General features: G+C 37.4%; 1 protein-coding gene across 1 annotated transcript in view; it reads right to left on the bottom strand.

Moving 5' to 3' along the window:
• TTC6 (tetratricopeptide repeat domain 6) overlaps positions 1-18,933 on the bottom strand; it is a 162,763-nt gene extending 143,830 nt beyond the window's left edge. Inside the window, exon 1 of the mRNA XM_034648624.1 lies at positions 18,832-18,933. The gene's annotated coding sequence lies outside the window, so the exon portion shown is untranslated. The remainder of the gene's footprint in view (positions 1-18,831) is intronic.
• Positions 18,934-23,478: the final 4,545 nt, after the last annotated feature.

Genomic DNA, 23,478 nt, shown 5'->3' with positions numbered 1-23,478 from the left:
TGCATTAACAATATATACTGAAAAATACTTAATATACCCTTCTTTGTCTCACATTATTATTCCACGTACATCATGAAATATCACCATTTAACATTTCATTACTTACATCAGCAACTTTAAAAGACATAGGCCATTTCACCTCACACCTGTCACAATGGCTAAAATCAACAACATAAGACAAAATAGATATTGGTGAGGATGTGGAGAAAAAGGAACACTCGTGCACTGTTGGTGGGAATGCAAACTGTTGCAGCCACTCTGAAAACCAGTATGGAGAGTCCTCAAAAAGCTAAAAAGAGAACTACCCTGTGATCCAGCAATCTCACTACTGGGTAAAGAATACAAAAATACTAATTCAAAGGGATACACACACCCCTATGTTTACGGTAGCATAATTTACAATAGCCAAGATATGGAGGCAGCCCGAATGTCCATCAACTGGTGAATGGATAAAGAAGATGTGGTATTAATATTCCATTAATTAATTATTAATTAATAATGGACTATTATTCAGCCATAAAAAAGAATGAAATCTTGCCATTTGCAATGTGGATAGAGCTAGAGAGTATAATACCAAGTGAAATAAGTAAAAAAAAAAAAGACAATACCATATGATTTCACTCATTGGAATTTAAGAAACAAAACAAAGGGAAAAATCAAGAGAGAGAGAGAAACCAAGAAACAGACTCTTAATTATAGAGAACAATCTGGTGGTTACCAGAGGGGAGGTGGGTGGGAGGATGGGTGAAATATGTGTTGGGGATTAAGGAATGCATTTGTTGTGATGAGCACTGGGTGTTGTATGGAAGTGCTGAATCACTATAATGTACCCCTGAAACTAACATAACACTGTAAGTTAACTAACTGGAATTAAAATAAAAACTCTTTAAAAAGACACATCCCATGAACCATTGCTACAGTAGTTGTAAAAACTACTGAATCACAGAGAAATAAAGAGCTTACTAGAAGCAGGTGTCATAAGCCCACACCAAGAAATGGTTGTCCTATTATTAAACAAAGTCAATGAAGGAAACTCTGTAAGTCCCCTAACACAAGTCTATAAATAATAACATCTAATCTACATTTATATTTTAGGCAATATTTACACATACACTTTCATTAGTTAAGATGAAGGATAACTAATATCACTCATAAAGGAGCATTAATTATCAGCCTTCAGTTATCCTTTTGCCACACTAAATTCCAGCTCCTCCAAAATTTTCTTGTATGGATCTGGGAGTAGAAATGATAAATTTTCTGAAGAAACCATAAGAATGTTCTTGAATCCTCCTAATCTCACACATGTTTTAATAACAAATAAATACTTCAATAATAAAATTCAGGTCTCCAAGAGTAAGCAAATTTTAATTTATATCATTCAACAAATATTTATTTAAGGAATGACTACTAAGTCCAAGGAATTATGAAGGGTGATGTGAGGAATAAAAAGGCACAAGATAAATAATCTTGCCTCCAAGTTGTTTATGATCTGATAGGACAGATTCAGCATTCATTTGATCCATCTTACTAAAAATAGAAAGACAAGTAAGACTTGATTCTGATCACTTAGGTATCCACAGTCTGAACAAATATATATATTGGTGTGTACAGAAATAACAATAATACATGACATAAAAGACACAGAAAGTAAATTTGCACTATAGAGTTGGAGTGAGGAGACGGCAGATTAAATTGATTTAAAATAGAAGGCAGTATTTCCATAAAATAGCCTAAAGAGAAGGGTAGGAGTTAAAATTGCCCAGTGGATGCAAAGGGCATTTCATGTGGAGAAAGACTCCTTGGTCATAATTTCAAGTCCTTTCTCTTCCCCTGGTGTAGGCACACACATGTCACTTACTGCAGACAGGTAAGGTGAGGATGGAAAGTATCTTCATATTTGTCCCTTCACTCCCTACACCCAGGTCTGCTTCCAAGGGGTGGTGATGAACACTATGGTTGTACATACTTGCTTCTCTAAAATAGCTGTACTGACAGCCAGATTCCAATTTAAAAGGCAAATAACTCTATTCATTTGGTTTATATGAAGTTGTGATAACTTGTACCACATTACCTATATACTTAATTTCCCGCCTCTCACTTTTTAAAGCAACAAAGTTCATCTCTAGGTGGAAGCAAAGAGGAGGTTACCCAGGTCTTCAAGTGATTCGATCCATGTTCTCAGTTGGGAGCATCAGAAACAGATTCTTTTGATGCAGGTGGCATTGAAAGGCTCACAAGACTGATAGAACCAGTGGGAGAGAAACCAAAGGAGTCACAGGATTAAGAAGCAGGAAACATCATAATAATGTTATAGCAAGAATAGACTTGCCAGCCTTCCTCATGACACAGTGGCTCAGAATGAATCTTTACAATCTCTTTCTTGAGCAGACATGGTATGTTCAGGAGGTTTTAAAAGTGCAGTGGATGGCTGGTGTGTCAAATCATACCAATGACCTCAATTCTTTACCTCTCACTCTATCCACACTTTGCTATGTAACCTTCAGTTTTCCCATCAAGAAGCAAAGTATATTTTCCTATCTCTTGACTCTAAATTCATCTATGTGACTTGCTTCAGCCAATAAAATGAGGCAGAAGTAATGATAGGCCAATTCTGAATTTAGGGCTCAAGAGCTCTTACATGTTGCTCTCTTGAGCTTCTGCTGTCACTATAAAGAAGGTATGGCTAGGGGCGCCTGGGTGGCTCAGTCAGTTGAGTGTCTGACTCTTGGTTTTGGCTCAAGTCATGATCTCATGGGTCCTGGGATCAAGCACCTCACTGGGCTCTATGCTCAGTGGGGAATCTGCTTGAGATTCTTTTCCTCTGCCCCTCCCCTCATTCATGTGATCTTTCTCTCTCTCTCTCTCAAATAAATAGATAAATCTTAGGAAGGAAGGAAGGAAGGAAGGAAGGAAGGAAGGAAGGAAGGAAGGAAAGAAAGAAAAGGAAAGAAGGAAAGAAGGAAAGAAGAGAAGAGAAGAGAAGAGAAGAGAAGAGAAGAGAAGAGAAGAGAAGAGAAGAGAAGAGAAGAGAAGAGGTATGCCTTGTCAAAGCAATGGTTCCAGTGTGAAAACACACATGGAAGTGCCTGGTCTATATGTTGGTTTCAAAGGGGAGACACATGAAATAGAGCTGCCCTACCTAAAATCTCCAGCTGAGCCAATGACACATGAACGAGCCAACTGACCCAAGGACACACGTGCAAGCCTGGCCTAAATCAGCTGATTCCAGCCAATCCACAAATGTGAGAGTTATAATAATATTGTCTTAAGCCAGTGGATTTTAGGTTTTGTTTGTTACACAGCATTTGCTGACTGATACACCTGGTAAATGCCATTAGATGGCAAGGAAAAAGTATCAAGCTAGTAAGGTCAAATTATGAAAAACCCTCTATGCTATCTATGTTTTGGAGTTGGACCCTATCCCGTGATTAGTAGGGATCCGACCAAATTTTTAATGAGAAAATAACATATTACAAGTGTTTGGTGAATAAACTTTTATGGGGGTAAGAACTGGAAGTTGTTCCTGAAGATGATGGAAGGATCCAAGTGAAAGTTGATGAGGGTTTAATTAAGGTACAGTCACTACAAATAAGGAGAAGGTTTAAAAGAATATTTCTTACTGGGGTGCCTGGTTGGCTCANGGAAGGAAGGAAGGAAGGAAGGAAGGAAGGAAGGAAGGAAGGAAGGAAGAAAAGAAGAAGAGAAGAGAAGAGAAGAGAAGAGAAGAGAAGAGAAGAGAAGAGAAGAGAAGAGAAGAGAAGAGGTATGCCTTGTCAAAGCAATGGTTCCAGTGTGAAAACACACATGGAAGTGCCTGGTCTATATGTTGGTTTCAAAGGGGAGACACATGAAATAGAGCTGCCCTACCTAAAATCTCCAGCTGAGCCAATGACACATGAACGAGCCAACTGACCCAAGGACACACGTGCAAGCCTGGCCTAAATCAGCTGATTCCAGCCAATCCACAAATGTGAGAGTTATAATAATATTGTCTTAAGCCAGTGGATTTTAGGTTTTGTTTGTTACACAGCATTTGCTGACTGATACACCTGGTAAATGCCATTAGATGGCAAGGAAAAAGTATCAAGCTAGTAAGGTCAAATTATGAAAAACCCTCTATGCTATCTATGTTTTGGAGTTGGACCCTATCCCGTGATTAGTAGGGATCCGACCAAATTTTTAATGAGAAAATAACATATTACAAGTGTTTGGTGAATAAACTTTTATGGGGGTAAGAACTGGAAGTTGTTCCTGAAGATGATGGAAGGATCCAAGTGAAAGTTGATGAGGGTTTAATTAAGGTACAGTCACTACAAATAAGGAGAAGGTTTAAAAGAATATTTCTTACTGGGGTGCCTGGTTGGCTCAGTCAGTTAAGCATCTGACTCTTGATTTTGGTTCAGGTCATCATCTCAGGGCCATGGGACTGAGCTCTGCATTGGGCTCTGCACTAGGCATGGAACCTGGTTGGGATTCTCTCTCTCCCCCTACCCCGATCATGCTCTCTCTCTCTCTAAAAAAAAAAAAAAAAAAGAATATTCCTTATTAATTGTCATTCTCCATTCCTTAAGGCTATTATTACAGATCAAAGGAAAAGATTAATAAAAATAACCTTCAAGTTTTTGAAATATAGGTAGCCACATCTTGAGTCTAAATGGGATTCGGATATATTCGGACATGTCTAGCAAAGTCTAATGGGACAGACTTCCCAAAATCTCATTTGCATAAATATGGAGAATTACTTGGGGAATGAAGGAAAAAACCCAAGGAATGAAAAGAGCTAGACATGATGCATAGAACCCCATAAGAAAGCCTTGGTCTTCTGAGAGAGGTGACAATTCTGCCTCTCAGATTTGTCTTCTGGTCCAGCCCAGGGGAACTCATGTCTGATGCATGGTAGGTATGTGATGGGGGCGGGAGGGACACCAGAAAATGAAGATGGGTGCTATAAGTAAACAATGAAAGAATTAACTAACTTAACACATTCCACTAAGGGATGAAGAAGAGTCCTCCTCCCCCAATCCAGTCCTCTTGCCCTAACCAGGGCTGACATCCAGTAGACTCAGTGTCGGGGGCGGGGGGGGTGTAGGGCATGATATTTTATGGACCTACAAAGATGTTTTCATTTTAATTCTTTTAAAATCAGAAGAAAAAAATAAATGTAACAGTGATGAACCTGTAATAATGAATTCAGCCTTTAATATTTTTTATGGCACAAGCATCCCCAAAGACAAAAGTACGTAGGGCCTACAAAAGTCATAATGCAGCTCTGGTGCCACCACAGTGTAAACCTGGAACCGAGAGCCTTGAACTGTGGTGGAGATTACCAGGATGGGTTTGGGTAATTGTCCTTCCCCCACCTACCCTCACAGAAGACATGAGTAGTAAATCACAAGGCAAGAGGTGGACAGGGAATTTAGCAGATTGAAAGCAAAGGAGGTTGGGGTATCTTTTCTTAATTCTCTCCCCTTCTCTCCTAAGGAGGCTCTGCCCCACAACAAGGCATCCCATGAGCAGTATGACAAGACATCCACCACCTGAGAGAAGCAAGAAATCTGCCCAGTAGCTTGAACAAGCATTCTACCTGCATTGCTCAAGAAAACGGCTGTGTGGTGATAAGCACTGGAGAATTAAGACTATCAGAAATACTCTTTAAATTGGTGGTTTTCAACTTTTTAAAAGCCGGATCCTTTTGTCAAAGAAATTAATACTTGGAGCTTCAGCCTATAAAGTAGATCAATAGGAAATGTTGCAGTAAGGTAAGGGTTGAAGGGAGGACCAGAGTCCTGCCCACTCATCCCTTCTCCCCTCTCCACAGGACCTCAGGATTCTCTGGAACACTAGAAATCACTGTTTGTACTAGGTTAATAATATAAATGGGCTCATCTAAGAACAAATTTACATTTAGAACTCATTTCATTTGTAAACTTTTTTGTAATCATATATTAGGTCCCATAGATTCAACTATTTATGTGGGGAAAAGGGGAAGAAAAAGAAATAATCTATTTAAACCAAGGCTCTGGTGTGTGCATGAGATGACAAGCTTGACTCACTGCTGCCTAGGTCAGTCTCAGTTGCTGGTACAGCCTGGGAGTATGAGCATCTCACCTAAGGAAAATGATTCTGGCTTTAAGGTGTTGTACAGCCACAAACAGCCTCCTTCATAAACCAGCCAGGTCATCTTGGGCTCAGCCTAGCTCCCCTGGGCTTGCTTGGAGACCATGTAGTTGCCTAACATGGTCCCTTTGTCTTAGAAATGTTCAAGAGTATTTTTGACTGTTCATCATTTTCAACTTGTGTGCTGATTTGGAAACCTGGACTCCTCCTAAGATAAACTTCACATTAACTTTCATCACGGCAACTCTTTGATTTTCAGATGGTCAACACTGTTACAAATGCCACTCTTTTCTCAAGCCTTTATCTATGTTAATATCATGGACATCTTGCCTGAAATAATTAGCATAAATAATTACGTAAAAAGGTTTTGATTTGATAATATGAGTAAGAGAATTAAGAATTTAGACTAACACTTGAAATCGACTTGTAAATCTTGGTGATTAATCATCATATAATTTATATTTCAAAGAAAAACAAACTCCACACCATCCAATCATTATAGTTTTGTGAGACTAATATCTAAACTTTTTAGTGGAAACACAGATATATTCTCAAAAATTTCACCAGTTTCCACAATCATTTCATTTCCCCTACATCTCAAAAGTGGAGATGAAATAAGGACTTTTCAGACAATTTATCTATCCAGGGCTTTTATGAAAACAGAAAGCCAAGACTAACCAAACCAAAATCACCTCCACCAGAGGCTCCACCACCTCACATACACTTTCAAGTAACAAGCCCAAGGTCTTCGTGTTCTCTCTTCTATTCAAAAGAGGAAAATATGATCACATAAAATGACTGACACGCTTCCACAACATGATAATATATCAAGAGTTGGCAAATGATGGCCCACCAACCATATCTGGCCAGCAACCCGTTTTGTTTAGCCCATGAACTAAGAATGGTTTTTACATTTTTCAACTTTTTCTAAAAGATCAAAAGAATAGGGGCGCCTGGGTGGCACGGTGGTTAAGCGTCTGCCTTCGGCTCAGGGCATGATCCCGGCGTTCTGGGATCAAGCCCCACATCAGGCTCCTCTGCTATAAGCCTGCTTCTTCCTCTCCCACTCTCCCTGCTTGTGTTCCCTCTCTAGCTGGCTGCCTCTATCTCTTTCAAATAAATAAATAAAATCTTTAAAAAAAAAAAGATCAAGGGGCGCCTGGGTGGCACAGCGGTTAAGCTNCCTCCGCTATGAGCCTGCTTCTTCCTCTCCCACTCTCCCTGCTTGTGTTCCCTCTCTAGCTGGCTGCCTCTATCTCTTTCAAATAAATAAAATCTTTAAAAAAAAAAAAGATCAAAAGAATAATATTTCATAACAGGTGAAAATTATATGAAATTCAAATGTCAGCATTCATTAATATCATTTTGAATTCCATCAATAAATATTTGTGGAAATTTGTCTTCTCTCGTTATACAAGTACCTACATACTATCCTCGGTTTTGCCTCTTGGCTCACAAAGCTTAAACTATTTACTATCTAGTCCTTTACAGAAAAGTTTGGTAACCCCTGATGTAAAGGACCAATAAGTAATAAGAAATCACCACTCTGTGGGAAAAATGTACTGCTAAAGACCAAAGGAATGAATTTTTCACTCTGGAATTTCAGACAAGCAAATACTGTTAAGAGTTGGTACATATCCCCCCCAAAAAAAATCAGACTATTTCCTTATGTAGAGTTACATGGGTTTCACTGATTTTATCACCTCATTACATACCATATTTTCTGAAAAACAAGATAAATGGGATCTCCTCTCAAAATTAAGTTCACTGAAAGTTTAAGCCTAAGAATTCAGCAACCACTCTATTTTATCCTTCCACTTTAACTTAACAAGATTTTTAATAATGAAAATATTATTTTACAAAATTAGTATCTGTGAAAAATCTATTTACTGACAGGTAATGTATTATATAATTTTCAATTCATGAAGAATGCCAATAAACTTTGTGTTTTTCTTTATAAACTGTTCAAATCATTCATACTGGAATAGTTTCCCAAACACACCAGGCCCTGTCTTGCCCCAGCACCCTTAATTACATTTGTTCCTCCATCAGGACTTCTCTTTCCAAAGACCCTCCTGCAGTAGTTTTCTCTAGGTAGCATAGGTAGATAAGCAAGATATTTTGGAGTGTGTGGGAGAAAAGGAGAGGGGTCCTTTTTATTATCAGATAGCTTCCAAACTTTCTAAACCTTTTGAAAACTATTTTTTACTGAAATGCCTCTCCTCCTTGAACATTCACTCAGCATTCATTGTCCCCACAATACATTACTTGTATTTCTATTTATTATTTATGCCATTCTATCCAATTGGAATGTGATTTTAGAATCAATCACCTAGTTCTTTACAGATTTCAAGAAGCTGGTTATCTTCTGGTGTTCCTCATCTCTGGAATGGCACGATCAAGGTACAAATGCCAGATAGGAGGAGTCATCTTTGACACTTCTCCCTTCCCTCACCTCCCAAATCCAACTCATCATATAATTTATATTTCAAAGAAAAACAAACTCCACACCATCCGATCATTATAGTTTTGTGAGATCCTTAAATTGCTACCTAAATATTCCTGGAACCCCCACTGTAGCCTCTTAACTATTATAAACCACAACCAATCTAACCACCTCTCACAACAGCCATTCATTCCCCACAAAACAGTCAGGAAATCCTCTCAAATCAACTGTCAAAGATATACAGATATTGTGACATCCCTGACTAGTTCATTTAATCATAATCCAAGCAATCATAACCGTATGTGGCTTATAAAATTATATTAGAGTTTGAAGCCTGTACTCCCACCAGAAGTGGATCATAAGTGTATAATGTGTACATAGTAGATGCTTAAAGATGTTTCATGACTAAATCAATGCTGTGTGACATCTTATTCTTTGTATTCTCCAGGTGGCCAACTACTTTAAAGCAGTCCATTTTGGAAGTTCTACACTTAATTCTATGCTTTCTTGGAATATCTTTCAGAATTGCCCTCAGCAACAATATACCAACCACAAAAGAAAAACTGTCTTTCTTCTTCATTGGTACGCCTGGATTTTTGAACCAGAGTGGTTTTACTCCAAAATGTTCACCCCTTTTATTCAAAAGACATTGCTTCACATTTGGTTGTTTCAAAAAATCCAACCCACCCCTGAAGGCTAGATAGTTGACAAAAAATAAGCAAAAGAATGTAACATGGACAATGAATGCTAACAACTACTGAATGCTTACAGTAACCCAGGCATTGGTAAATATTTTACAAACATTATTGCACTTATTTCTCACCAAAATCATTCCAACTTTACAGATTAAAACAACAACAACAACAACATAAGCTCTACCAAACATTCAATGAACAGTTAAAAGCTATTCTCCTCAGATTATTCCAAAAAACAGAAGAGAAAGGAAAGCTTTCAAATACACTTTATAAGGCCAATATTACCCTGATACCAAAACCAGAAAAAGACACTACAAAAAAAGAAAAGTATAAGCCAATAATCTCTAATGAACATAGAAACAAAAATCCTCAACAAAATAGTAGCAAACTGAATTCAGCAATACATTAAAAGGACCACTCATCTCAATCAAGTGGGATTTATTCCACAGATGCAAGAATGATTCAACATCCTCAAATCAATCAACATGATATACCACATTAACAAAATGGAGGATGAAAATCATATGATAGGGGCACTTGAGGGGCTCAGTTGGTTAAGCGTCTGCCTTCAGCTCAGGTCATGGTTCCGGAGTCCTGGGATCGAGCCCCATATAGGGCTCCTTGCTCAGAGGGGAGCCTGCTTCTCCGTATCCCTCTGCCCCTCCCCCTGCTTGTGCGCGCTCTCTCTCTCTCTCTCTCTCTCTTTCTCTCTGTCAAAATAAATAAATAAAATCTTTTAAAAAAAAAAGAAAATCATGATAATCTCAATAGATGCAGAAAAAATACTGACAAAATTCAGTATCCATGAATGATTAAAAAATCAACAAAGTAGATTTAGAGAGAACATACCTCAACATAAGAAAGGTCATAAATGAAAAACCCATAACTAACATCATATGCGATGGTTAAAAACTGAGAGCTTAACCTCTAACATCAAGAACAGAGATGTCCACCCTTGCCACTTTCATTCAACATAGTATTGAAAGTTCTAGCCACAGTAATCACAGAAGAAAAAATAAAAGACATCCATACTGGTAAGGAAGAAGCAAAACTGTCACTGTTTACAGATGACATAATATTATACATAGAAAACCCTAAAAACTCCACCAAAAAACTAATAGAAGTATTAAATAAATTCAGTAAAAGTTGCAAGATACAAAATTAATACACAAAAATTGTTTGGTTAGTATACACGAGTAATGAAGCAGCAGAAAGAGAAGTTAAGAAAACAATTTAATTTACAATTGCTCCAAAAATAATAAAATACCCAGGAATAAACATAGCCAAGGACGGGAAAGACCAGCACTCTGAAAACACTGATGAAAAAATTGAAGACAACACAAACAAATGGAAAGACATGCCATGCTCATGGATTGCAAGAATTAATATTGTTAAAATATCTATACTCCCCTAAGAGATCAGATGCTGGGAATATCATGGAGTAGAAGGACCCTAAGCTCACCTCATCCCACAAATACAACTAGATAACTTGATGGAATAAACAATAGGCCAGATGAAACAGAGGAACAAATTAATGACCTAGAAAGACAGAGGAATGGAAAGTAACCAACCCAAGCAAATGAGGGGGAAAAATTATGTAAATTGAGAATAGTCTTAGGGAACTCAGTGACTTCATCAAGCATAATAACATTTGCATTAGAGGGATCCCAGAAGAGGGAGAAAGGGGGGCAGAAAATTTATTTGAGGAAATAATGGCTGAAAACTTCCTTAATCTGGGTAAGAAAAACAGATATCCTGATCCAGAAGGCACAGAGATTTAAAAAAAAAAAAAATCAACCTGAGGCGGTCCACACCAAGACACAAAGTAATTAAAATGATAAAAAGTACTGATAAAGAACAAATTTTAAAAGGAACAAGAGAAAAGAAGACAGTTACATACAAGAAAAACTCCATTAAGGTTATCAGTGGATTTTTCAGCAGAAACTTTGTAAGCCAGAAGAGAGTGGTATGATACATTCAAAGTGCTAAAAGGGAAAAATCTGCAGTCAAGAATACTCAAGGTTATCATTCAGAATAGGAGAATTTCTCAGACAAACAAAAACTAAAAGAGTTCATGACCACTAAACCAGCTCTACAAGAAATATCAAACTTTTTGGATGGAAAAGAAAGACCCTAAGTGAGAGTGTAAGAGTAAAAAACACAAAAGCAATAAAAATAAATATTTCTATAAAAATCAGTCAAGGAATTCAGAAAATAAAAGGATGCAAAATATGATATTCTATGCCTAAAACATGGGGGTGAAGGAGAGGAGTAAAGAAAGGGTTCAAACTTAAGTGACCATCAACTTAATATAGACTGCTACATGCAGATGTCATACACAAACCCAATGGTAACCACAAATCAAAAACCAGTAATACATATACAAAGAAAAAAGAGAAAAGAATCCAAGTATATCACTAAAGAAAGTCAACAAACCATGAAAGAGCAAGAGAAGAAAGGATCAGAAATAAACTATAAAACAACCACAAAACAAGTAACAAAATGTAGTAAGTGTATTTCTATCAGTAATTACTTTGAATGTAAATGGACTATAATCCCAAAGCAATCTACAGATTTAATGCAATCCCTACAAAAATTCCAACAGCATTTTTCACAGAACTATAACAGGTAAACTAAAATTTGTATGGAACCACAAAAGACCTGAAATGGCCAAAGCAATTTTGAGAAAGAAGAACAAAGCCAGAAGGATGTACTGATTTTAAGGTAGACTACAAAGCTGGAGTAATCAAAACAGTATGGTACTGGCACAGAAATAGACACATTGGAGCAAAATAGAGAGCTCAGAAATACACCTACACTTTAATGGTCAATTAATCTATGACAAAGGAGGCAAGAATATGCAATGTGGAAAAGATAGTCTCTTAAATAAATGGTGCTGGGAAAGCTGGACAGCTAACTACATGCAAAAGAATTGAACTGAGCCACTTCCTAACACCACACACAAGAATTAACTCAAAATGGATTAAAGACTTAAATGTGAGCCCTGAGACCATAAAAATTCTAGAAGAGAGTACAGGCAATAATCTCTCTGACATTGGCCATAACGACATTTTTCTAGATGTGTCTCCTAAGGCAAGGGAAAAGTAAAGCAAAAATAAACCACTGGGACTATATCAAAATGAAAAGCTTTTGCATTAACAAACAAAAAGGTGGCCTACTGAATTGAAGAAGATATTTGCAAATGATATATCTGACACGGGGTTAATATCCAAAATACATAAAGAATTTATACAGCTCGACCAAAAAAAAAACAAAAAAACAAAAATGAAGACCTCAATAGACATTTTTCCAAAGACATACAGATGGCCAACAGACATGAAAATATGCTCAACATCACTAATAATTAGAGAAATGCAAATCAAAACCACAGGATGACTAGAATAAAAAAGGTAAGTAATAACACACGTTGATGAGGATGTAGAGAAAAAGGAACCATTGTGTACTATTGATAAGAATGTAAATCAATTCGACCACTGTGGAAAACAGTATGGAGGTTTCTCAAAAAATTAAAAATAGAAATACCATATGATCCAAAAATTCCATTACTGAATATTTACCCAAAGAAAATGAAAATACCAGTTTGAAAAGATACATGCACCCCTATGTTTGTTGCAACATTATTTACAATAGCCAAGATATAGAAGCAACCTAAGTGCCCATCAATAGATGAATGGATAAGAAAGACGTGGTTATATATACTCAATAGAATATTACACAGTCATAAAAAAAAAAGAATGAGATCTTTCCACTTGCAACAACATAGACAGACTTAGACGGTGTTATGCTAAGTGAAATAAGTCAGACTAAGACAATGAGTTTAGTTGTATGTGGAATCTAAAAAACAAAACAAACAAAAAGGAAAAACAGACCCATAAATACAGAGAACAAACTGAGGGGTGGGGGTGAGGTGATGGACAAAATGGGTGAAGGGGCGTAGAAGGTACAGGCTTCCAGCTCTGGAGTGAATAAGTCACAGGAATAAAAGGCACAGAATAGGGAATACAGTCAATAATACTGTAATAGTTTTGTGTGGTGACGACTGGTAGGTACACTTAAGGTGAGTATAGTGTAACAATAGACTTGTTGAATCACTATGTTGTAAACTGGAAACTAAACTAACATTGTGTGTCAACTCTAATTTAAAAAAAAAGAAGAAGAAAGAAACTGAAGTTCAGAGAGGTGTTTCAGAGCCTGAAGATAGGCAGTGTTCAGTTTTGGACTCCAAAGCAGAGTGATTTTGTAGTAAAGTCCCTTATAAATGCCCATAAATAAAATATTGAATGGTGGTTATATCTATCAGCTTAATGTTTGTCTTTGCATTTCCTGGGAATCCATAGTCTTATTTAATTATCTTTTGTGAGTCCTTTCTCAAAGTATTTGGGGCTCTTCATGATGCCGAGTCATGCTGAATAAGCCTGGGAAGAACTGTTAGAAAAAGAAACACCTAGGACGGGGTATCACATGCCTTCATTATAGATATAGTCAATAGTTCAAAGGAAAGGCAGGTTATTTTAAAAATTGACACAAAGGTAGTTCTGGAAGGAAAGATCAATCCTGGTTGGTTATTCATATTCTATAAATTCAAGATATCATGACTCATATAAATAGCATGGTAGCAAAGTAACAATATAGAAATTAAAACAAGAGGTTTTATTTTTAAACTGCTGGAAATAAAATACAGAAAGTTAAAGGGAAAATAGAGTATGAGAAATTATCCATTCTATACTTAAATTTGTTTGTTTTCTAGTCTTTGCTCTTCTGCGTATCATTCAGGTTTTCTATTTAGATAAACATATTTCTCAGTTTATGTCTTGTCACAAATATTCATCTCTAACAGTATGAAATTTCAAAGGTAGTGTTTGGCCATAATTCTTGCTTTTCAGACCTTTATGTCAAAACCTCTAGGCCTGCTACACTAGACAAGAAGTGGTTTAACAGGTGGGGGGGGCGCAGTGGGTGGCAGTGGCAGTAATGGTAACACACACCCTAAAAGCAGCCCAAACAACTCACTCATAGTGTTCACAAACCCATCCACAGTATGAAACTGAATCATATACGCAATCTTGATTCAAAAGTTATTTAAGGAATAAGTTGATAAATGAAAAAGTATAATCACCAGATTAACATTAATAGATTACGCTCAAGTATAACATACAGCATCATTCTCTGTGGATTAGAAAACAAAATTTTTCAATGACTCAAGTACCTGACTTACCCCTATTTCTGGGAGCACTATTATTCCAATTTAACTTCTGTCTAGGTACCAACCATCCTTTCAAAGAAAATTCTTATAGATCTTCTTCCAGACTAAATAAAACAGGAGAAAAACTCTTTATCCCTGAGCTGCTTAAACTCCCTGACAATTCTGCCAGTTCCAACTTCCACTTTCTTAAAATTATGTTCACTATCTTCTCAATAAAAAGAGGATTTCTAAAAAGTATCCATAGAAAAAGTTATCTTAGACAAGCTTTAACTGTAAGAAGACATTGCTTTTAAATAAACATTTTTCTAACTGGGAACAAACATAGTAGAGGAAGTTTACTTTGGACATGATTTGATAGACCGTAAGAACCTCAAAATATGCTCTACAAGACAGTTATTTATTATTATATCTCACTACTATAATGCATATAGTTAAGTTGCCAGTATATAAAACAATAATAAATATTGATAAACTGACACAAGAATGTCTTGTAAATATTTGATTATTTCGTCAAAAACCCTCTATGAAGTGTAACCACATTTTACAAAAATAAAAGCCCAGAAGCAAAACATGTCATCATACTGTAGAACTTCAGAATGATTTAGGAGTTGGAGGCAACAATCTCCAAAAGTGAGGGTGCAACTGAGGCTGAAAATGCCTCCCTAGACCCCCCCCTCCATGCAGCCAAATTTCTCTCCCACACCAGAGCAGAAGACAAAAAGGGCTGAAAGTAATATATGTCGACAGGAATGTTTACTTCAAACACAAAGAAAAAAGCAAAAGTTGAGAAAATTCTCCCAGAAGAAAGAAGAGACAATGAGGAGGAAAATAAGAGAGAAATATAAAAAATTAAGAGAATTACTCCAGAGGAAAACATTCAAATAATAGAAGTTCCAGAAGAGAGAATTGAGAAATCAAAGGGGGAGATATTTTTTAAAAAGTAATAAAATGAAATTTCCCAGAACGGACAGAAATGAATCACTGGAGTCGAAAAGGCTGCTGAGTGCTCACCACAAGTGAGTGATAAAAGAACCACATTGTGTCATTGTGAAATTCCAGAAAACTTGGGGTAAAAAGCTTTTAGAGAGAGGGGACAAAAGGTGACTGAAAAGGAACAGAAATGAGAACATCATTGGATTTCTCACCTGCAACCACAGATGTTAGAAGATGAAGCAATACTTCCAAGGCTCTGAGTAAAATGATTTCCAACCTGGCATTCTGTGACCAGCCAAACTATTATTTTAGGTGAAATCAAAATAATAAAATTTTCAGGGGTGAGATCTTAAAAAAAAAAAAAAAAGCACTCCCATCTATCCTCTCTCGATAGTAAATCAAAAAAGAGGAAAATTTGGGATGCAATCAATAGACAATGAAGGCCAACGTAGGGGCCGCAGCTAAGGAGGGGCCCAGGGGGCAATTAATCCCGACCAAACCAGGAAATCAAAGAGCTCCAAAAGGAATGCCTCAAAAAAAGAACATGAGGGGCATCTGGCTGGCTCAGTTGGTAGAACGTGTGACTCTTGATCTCAGGGCCATGAGTTCAAACCCCACGTTGGGTGTGGGGCCTACTTTAAAAAAAAGAGAGAGAGATTATTTGATGTGTGTAAACATATTAGAGGACATTTATGCTTGTATCAAAGAGCTTAGGGATTAGAGCGCCTGGGTGGCTCAGTCAGTTAACCGCCGGACTCTTGGTTTCAGCTCAGGGCCTGATCTCTGGGTCATACGATTGAGCTGGGCATCCAGCTCTGCACGAGGCATGGAGCCTGCTTAAGATTCTCCCTTTCCTTCTGCCCCCTACTTGCTCTCTTTCTCTCTTTCTCTTAAAAAAAAAAAAAAAAAAAAGAGCTTAGGGATAAATTAGTAATGTATACATAGAAAACTAACTGGGGAAAAAAAATGCAATCCTCAACTCTAGCAAGAAGCAGTTACTCAATAAAGGAAATGTTATTTGTGATGTCTTCCTAGATATAATACTGCAAATACCAAAAATTATGATTAACTATATTGAGAAGATATGAAACTGCATTTACCATGGTGGGGGTACAGGGTTAAGTGGTAGTAAAAGCACTGAATGTCATGCTCCGTAAAGGAAATCGATAAATGCTATCCAATATAAAGGAAAATTGGAAATAGAAGCATTTAAATATGATTTAGAAATATGAAGATACATAGAAGGTGAAACACTTAAGAATTTAGATAATAATTTTCTATGGGGAGTCAGAATGGGAGGTACAGAAAGGTTTGCAAAGGAACTGCTGTTACAAGCCTAGTCGAGCTATATGACTTTCTAAACTACATTTATGTATCATTTTGACCAAAATTAAGTTAAAAATGAAAGAAAACAACAAACATTAAACCCATTTCTCCTTCTATCTTCAATCTTTCTCTCCCCTAGGTCTTTCCCCTCAGCACATAAACATCCTTTCAAAGGGAACCCTTATAGAACTTCTTCTAAATATAGTCCAATTTCTTTTCTTTTCATCATGGTCAATATTACTACAAATTATTCCCTAATCAGGTCCTCACCATCATTCCTCAATCTGCTGCAATGGACTAAGTTGAACCATATGAAAGGTTGATTTGGCCACTTTTTACGTAGGAAAAGAGCATTTCATGTGGTTCAATCTAGTGGCTTACCGTCATTGCCACCACCAAATTCTGAGTCCATCACCTGAATTATGTCTTGCTGTCTGTTTCATTTATGCCCTGCTCTCCTGCCTTAATTCACCCTTCATTTCTTTCTGAATTAAGGCTTCAGCCCCCTAACTCTTACCTCCCACCAGTCTATGCTGGCACCTTTGCCAAAATGGTCTTTCTAAACATTTATTGTTATCATGTCACTCTCCTGCTTTAAATTTTTCAGGGCCGAATGAAACATGAGAGACTACAGACTCTGAGAAACAAACTGAGGACCTCAGAGGGGAGGGGGGTGGGGGAATGGGATAGACCGGTGATGGGTAGTAAGGAGGGCACGTATTGCATGGTGCACTGGGTGTTATACGCAACTAATGAATCATCGAACTTTACATCGGAAACCGGGGATGTACTGTATGGTGGCTAACATAATAAAAAATCATAAAAAAAAATTTTTTTTCAGGGCCATCCCAATGCCATCATAATCAAACCTAAACTCTTTCTGATGGCCACAAGCTGACCACTACCTGCCTCCCTAATTTACCTCCCTCTAGTAGCTACATCCACCCTTCCTTGACCCCAACCTCGATCCTCACCTCAATGTAGAATTTACCCCAACTCTGCACTTGAGTCATATTATACAACTTACTTACAGATGTGTTCCTTTGATTTTTATATATTTAAATGTATATGATTATATATCACTAATATTTGGCACTTCAAAGACACTTAATATTTATGAAATAAAAATTCAGTGTTTTCTTAATGACCCCAAAATTAATCATAAATGAAAAATATATAAAGATTCAATTTTTTCTAAGAGCTAAGTGAGTATTGAAAAGGCTGATGATGACCAGACAGGGGAGATGGGTAGGGGAATGGGCAAAATAGGTAAAGGGGATTAAGAGTACACTTATTATGATGAACACTGAGTAATGTATAGAATTATTGAATCAATATACTGTACACTTGAAACTAAAATAACATTGTATATTAACTATACTGGAATTAAAATAAAAATATTAATAAAAAAGAAAAGGCTGATGATGTTTTCTTAAATATTCAAATGCATAGTGACAAGGAACTAGGAACAACTTATAAATTGTATTAAACTGGGGAAGAAAGAGAAGGAGAGGAAGGAAAGGAAAGGGAAAAAAAGGAAAGAAAAGAAAAGAGAGGGAAAGGGAAGGAGGAGAGGAATCTGGAAAAAATGTCACCTCAATTTTATAATGTAACAACAACATGAAGAAAATTTATAAATATCACAATTAATCTGTATGCAGAAAATTGTTCTCCATTTTCTAACAAGTGATGAAACCAAGGCCCTATGGCTAGCCTTAAAGAACATATGTACTCTGTATTAGTACTTCTATGTACTCATACTGGTGAAAGAATTGCATCATTAGGTTTTAAAAGCTGTCCGACCAGTTCTCAAACTAGCACCCCATCCAACTAAAGTTTAATTAGGTTTGGAGTTTTGTTTAAACTGACTGCTGTGGTTCAAAAAGCCCCCAAGGTCAGGGTATAGTTTGCATCTTAAATAATCAAATTGCCCAAAGGAATTCTGTGGTTCTGTGGTGGTTATTTTTTATTCTGATTTGCAACGAAATCTAGTTAGTAGCTCTCTTCTACGAATATGGTTCATTCAAATGCAAAATATTTTTACATTATCTCTGAATCAATAAAGAAAAAAAAAAGCAGTTATTCCTCACCTGTTCACCTTGCAGACATCCTGCAACCTCACGGATCTACAGACCCGAAGCAGGATATAAGCAAAAAAGGCCTTAGAGCAGGCAAAAGAGATGTCAGCAAAGGCCCACACAGAGGAAGCTCACACACTTTCCCATAGAAAAGCTTTGAGGCCCTCCCTCGGAGGCTATTTACTCTCACTTTGCAAACAATATTACCAGGCTTATTTATCTAGTTTCGAAGCCTAGGGCAGAGTAGAAATAAGATATTAGGAAGAGAGCTGTGGGAGAGGGGCTACTTACAACACACTGAAATACTGACTCCAAAACAGAGACAGCTGTCAGCCTAATGGGAAGGAGGAAACAAAAATTATAAAAAGAAAACAAAAGAACTCAAAGCACAGCTGAATATAAGGTGTAGGGCAAACACTTCACTCACCCAATAAGACCTTGGGCATCACTATATCATAGGCTAGTGAAAGGAACTGACATCCAAAATGGTGTCCTTTGTCCTCAAGAAAAGGATCAACTTTGGACCTGAGCTAGGTAACTGGAAGACAAGGAGGAACAAGTCACACCTGCTTTTACAAAAGAAAACAGTATAAAAGATTTTAGAAAGTGTTTCTTCTGAAAGAGTAAAAATTAAAAAGGGCATATTTGTCCTTAAGGGATTGAACACATAATTATTAAGAAAATGATTCATTTGCTAAGGGACCCTTACGATGGCAATTGTAATGTATTTCAAAATCTAAGTGAAATAACTTTTGAGTATTTACCCAAAGAAAATGAAAGCATTAATTTGAAAAGATATATGTACCCTATGTTTATTGCAGCATTATTGAAAATAAGCCAAGATATGGAAGCAACCTAAGTGTCCATCAGTAGACAAATGGATAAGAAAGTTGCAGTGTGTGTGTGTGTGTGTATGCGCACATGCAATGGAATATTACACAGCAATAAAAAATGATGAGAGTATGCCATTTGGTATAACATGGCTGGACCTAGAGGGTATCATGTTAAGTGAAATAAGTCAGACTGAGAAAAACAAATACCATATGATTTCACTCATAAATGGGATCAAGACAAAACAAAACAAAAACCATGAATAAACAAGCAAAAAACAGAACCTGACCTATGAATAAGGAGGACAAACTGATAGGTGCTGCAGGGAAGGAGAGAAGAGGGTTAGGCAAAATAGGAGGTACAGGCTTCCAGTTACAGAATGAGTAAGTCATGGACTAAAAGGCACAGCATAGAGAATAGAGTCAATGGTATTACAATAGCTTTGTATGATGACACGCGATACCTGTACTTGTGATGAACATAGCATAACATACAAAATTGTCAAATGACTATGTTGTATACCTAAAATTAATGTAACATTCTGTGTCAACTATACCCAAATTTTTTTAAAAATCTAGATGAAATATATATTAGGTCGTAGAACCTAAATGCCATATGTGTTTCAAATAACTGTGATACGACTCATAACTTCAAAGAACAAAGAACAGGGGCGCCTGGGTGGCTCAGTCGGTTAAGTGTCTGACTCTTGGTTTGGGCTCAGATCATGATCTCAGGTTGGCAGGATCGAGCCCTGTGTCAGGCTCCTCACTCAGCTGGGAGTCTTCTTGTCCCTCTCCCTCTGCTCCTCCTCTGCTCATGCTTGCTCACACACTCTCTCTCTCTCTCAAATAAATAAATAAATAAATAAATAAATAAATAAATAAACTCTTCTTTAAAAAGGAAAAAAGAACACAAGAGTAGTAGTTAGTGTACCTGGAGGTGGTCTCTCTGCTCCACCACTAACCGTATGTGGCATTGGCAAATCAGTTACTTCTCTGAGAGCGTCTCCTCCTCTGTCAAACAAACGGTTTGGAAAGATAGTTTTGAAGTATCAACTGATGTTTCCCTCCAACCCACACTCCCAATATTTTCCCTTTACTCAGCTTGGCCATTCTGGACCCCTGGCATCAGGTAAAAAGTGCCATCCCAGAACATAAAATGATAAAACAAAAGTCTTTTTCTGGCTTTCAGGTTTCAAAAGCCTGAGAATCTTTTGGAACCAAAGAACACTGACCAATGACGACTGATCTGGTAGAAAATAAGATCATTTTATTTGAGTAATATATCCTCACTCTGCAGCTAGAAATGAATTGAATTCCTAGGCCAGAGAAAGCCGGTGGGGAGGTGATGAAAACATGGATGCTGCCAGGTCCCTTTGCGGTCTCATACCCAGCTCTCCACGGCTAAGCCCCTAGGAAACAAAAGGGGAAACTGTTTTGAAAATGGAGAGCAAAAAAAAAAATCTGGGACCATTTTCCATGGAGAATCCAAAAAGCAGCAAGACCCCAGAGAAGAAATGGCCATGTGGGAGTATTGAGGCAGATGGAGCATTACATAACCTTGCAGAGTTTACCAGGCCCCAGCAAGTCCTGAGAACAGCAAAATGACTGTTGTATGCCCAAGAGTGGCAAACACAAATGGGATAGCTGGGGGGAACTTAAGGAGCCTTAGAGATGGGAACAGAGGCAACTTAGCAGGGACCTGTGTGGCCTGACAATGGAGGGGACACCTATCGAGCAAGTGGCATCTGTTGCCTATCACCAGGAGTAGAAGTCCAAATACTTTTAACCCTGTGTCTTCGTATTAAAGACACCAGAAAACAATACTGTCAAGGTCTGGATGGAACAATGTTACATAAAGAAGACACAGAGCGAGATCAGCTTCTGTAGTGGCCATCAGTCCATCCTGGCCATCAGGTCCCTCCTGACAGCCAGTGCAGGACCACTGGTCTTCACACTCCCCTCTTGTGATGCAGAACTAAGGGCTTTGTCCCCTCCCTATAGGACACAGACAGAGTAGAGGGACTGAGTAGGTGCTATACGACACACATACTAAGCAAAACAAAGAAACTGAATCTGAAACAGGAAAACATAGTTCCACAAAAGGCTACCAGCTCAGCACTAGCTGTTGGGACTCTTTATCTCTTCATAAGGAAGTGTTCCAGACCTAAGGCCCATTCTTATGGGCCAAGTGGGGGTCAAAAGACTGCATGCACGAGACGTCCCTTCCTAACAAGACCTAAGTGGATCTCCAGATGGAAGTATGGATGTTTCAGCAGAGGTCAGCATGGCACATGACCTTAAGGAACTCTGTAAATACCCCAGGGATGGAGAGGGGACTCCCCAAATTGCCTAAAACCAAATTTCTGTGGTCCTGATGGAATGGGAACTCCAAATAAAGACTAAATTGAGTTCTAGAGAAATAAACATATTTCTTGCACATCTGTGTTTGGAGACTGAGATTCATGCCTACTACACACTGAGACAGACTGCACAGCTATGAAATCAAAAGATTAAGCAAAGAATAAGAAGAAATAATCTACGAATAATGTCATGCCAATAAGTGCAGGAAAACTTGGATAAAAAGAATTACTGTCTAGAAATACATGTCACAAAACTGACCTGGGGGTAAGGAGGGGATTGAAAGCCTGAAAAAGTTAATAATCATTAAAGAAACTGAGATGATTTTTTAAAATCTCTCTTTACCCAAGTAAACAGCCCAACAACATAACAGATAAAAATTGCCAAACTTTCAAGGAACAAAAACAAGTTTATATAAACTGTTTTTAGAGAACAGAAAAAGAAAGCATCCAATTTTAGTGGTTAGTACAACCTTGATACCAAAAATGAACAAGCACCAAAAACAATGGACAAGCACATTAGAAGAAAAAAATAGTATACACCAATCTCATGTATAATAGACACAAATGCAAAAACCCTAATAGAAATCCTCGATGTATAAAAACATACTGTAATGTAACCAAAAACACTTCTCCCAGATTGCAGGGACAGCTCAGATGAATCAACATTATGACCATAGATTTAAGAAATTCAACACTCGGGGCACCTGGGTGGCACAGCGGTTAAGCATCTGCCTTCGGCTCAGGGCGTGATCCCGGCGTTATGGGATCGAGCCCCACATCAGGCTCCTCCGCTATGAGCCTGCTTCTTCCTCTCCCACTCCCCCTGCTTGTGTTCCCTCTCTCCCTGGCTGTCTCTATCTCTGACGAATAAATAAATAAAATCTTTAAAAAAAAAAAAAAAAGAAATTCAACACTCATTTGTGATTTAAAAATTCTTAGCAAGCTGAGAAAAAAAAGTGAACCTAATAATGAAATCTATCAAAAAGCTATGATAAGCATCTTACTTAGTGGTGAAATTAAGAACCAAGCCCTTGATTCAAAGTCAGGAATAGGGATGCTCACTACCACCACTTTGATTCAACACAAATTTTATCAAACAAGAGATTCTTAGGCAAACTANAAGCTATGATAAGCATCTTACTTAGTGGTGAAATTAAGAACCAAGCCCTTGATTCAAAGTCAGGAATAAAATAGGGATGCTCACTACCACCACTTTGATTCAACACAAATTTTATCAAACAAGAGATTCTTAGGCAAACTATTGGAACAGATAGAGTTCAGAGAGACTATGGGATAAACGGCCAACATGTTAAAACCAATATGGTAATAAGCAATTAGAAAACGTAAATAGAAAAAAATATCTCATTCACAAAAGCAATAAAATCTACAAACATAGGTATGTGTGTATAGTTAAATATTATAACATTACGGTTAAACCTTACAAGTCCTCATCTTACTTGATTTAG

This window comes from Ailuropoda melanoleuca, chromosome 20, assembly GCF_002007445.2.
Source record: "Ailuropoda melanoleuca isolate Jingjing chromosome 20, ASM200744v2, whole genome shotgun sequence".
NCBI lineage: Eukaryota > Metazoa > Chordata > Mammalia > Carnivora > Ursidae > Ailuropoda > Ailuropoda melanoleuca.
The sequence above is the reverse complement of the archived record's forward strand: the minus strand, read 5'-3'. Positions and strand labels throughout refer to the sequence as shown.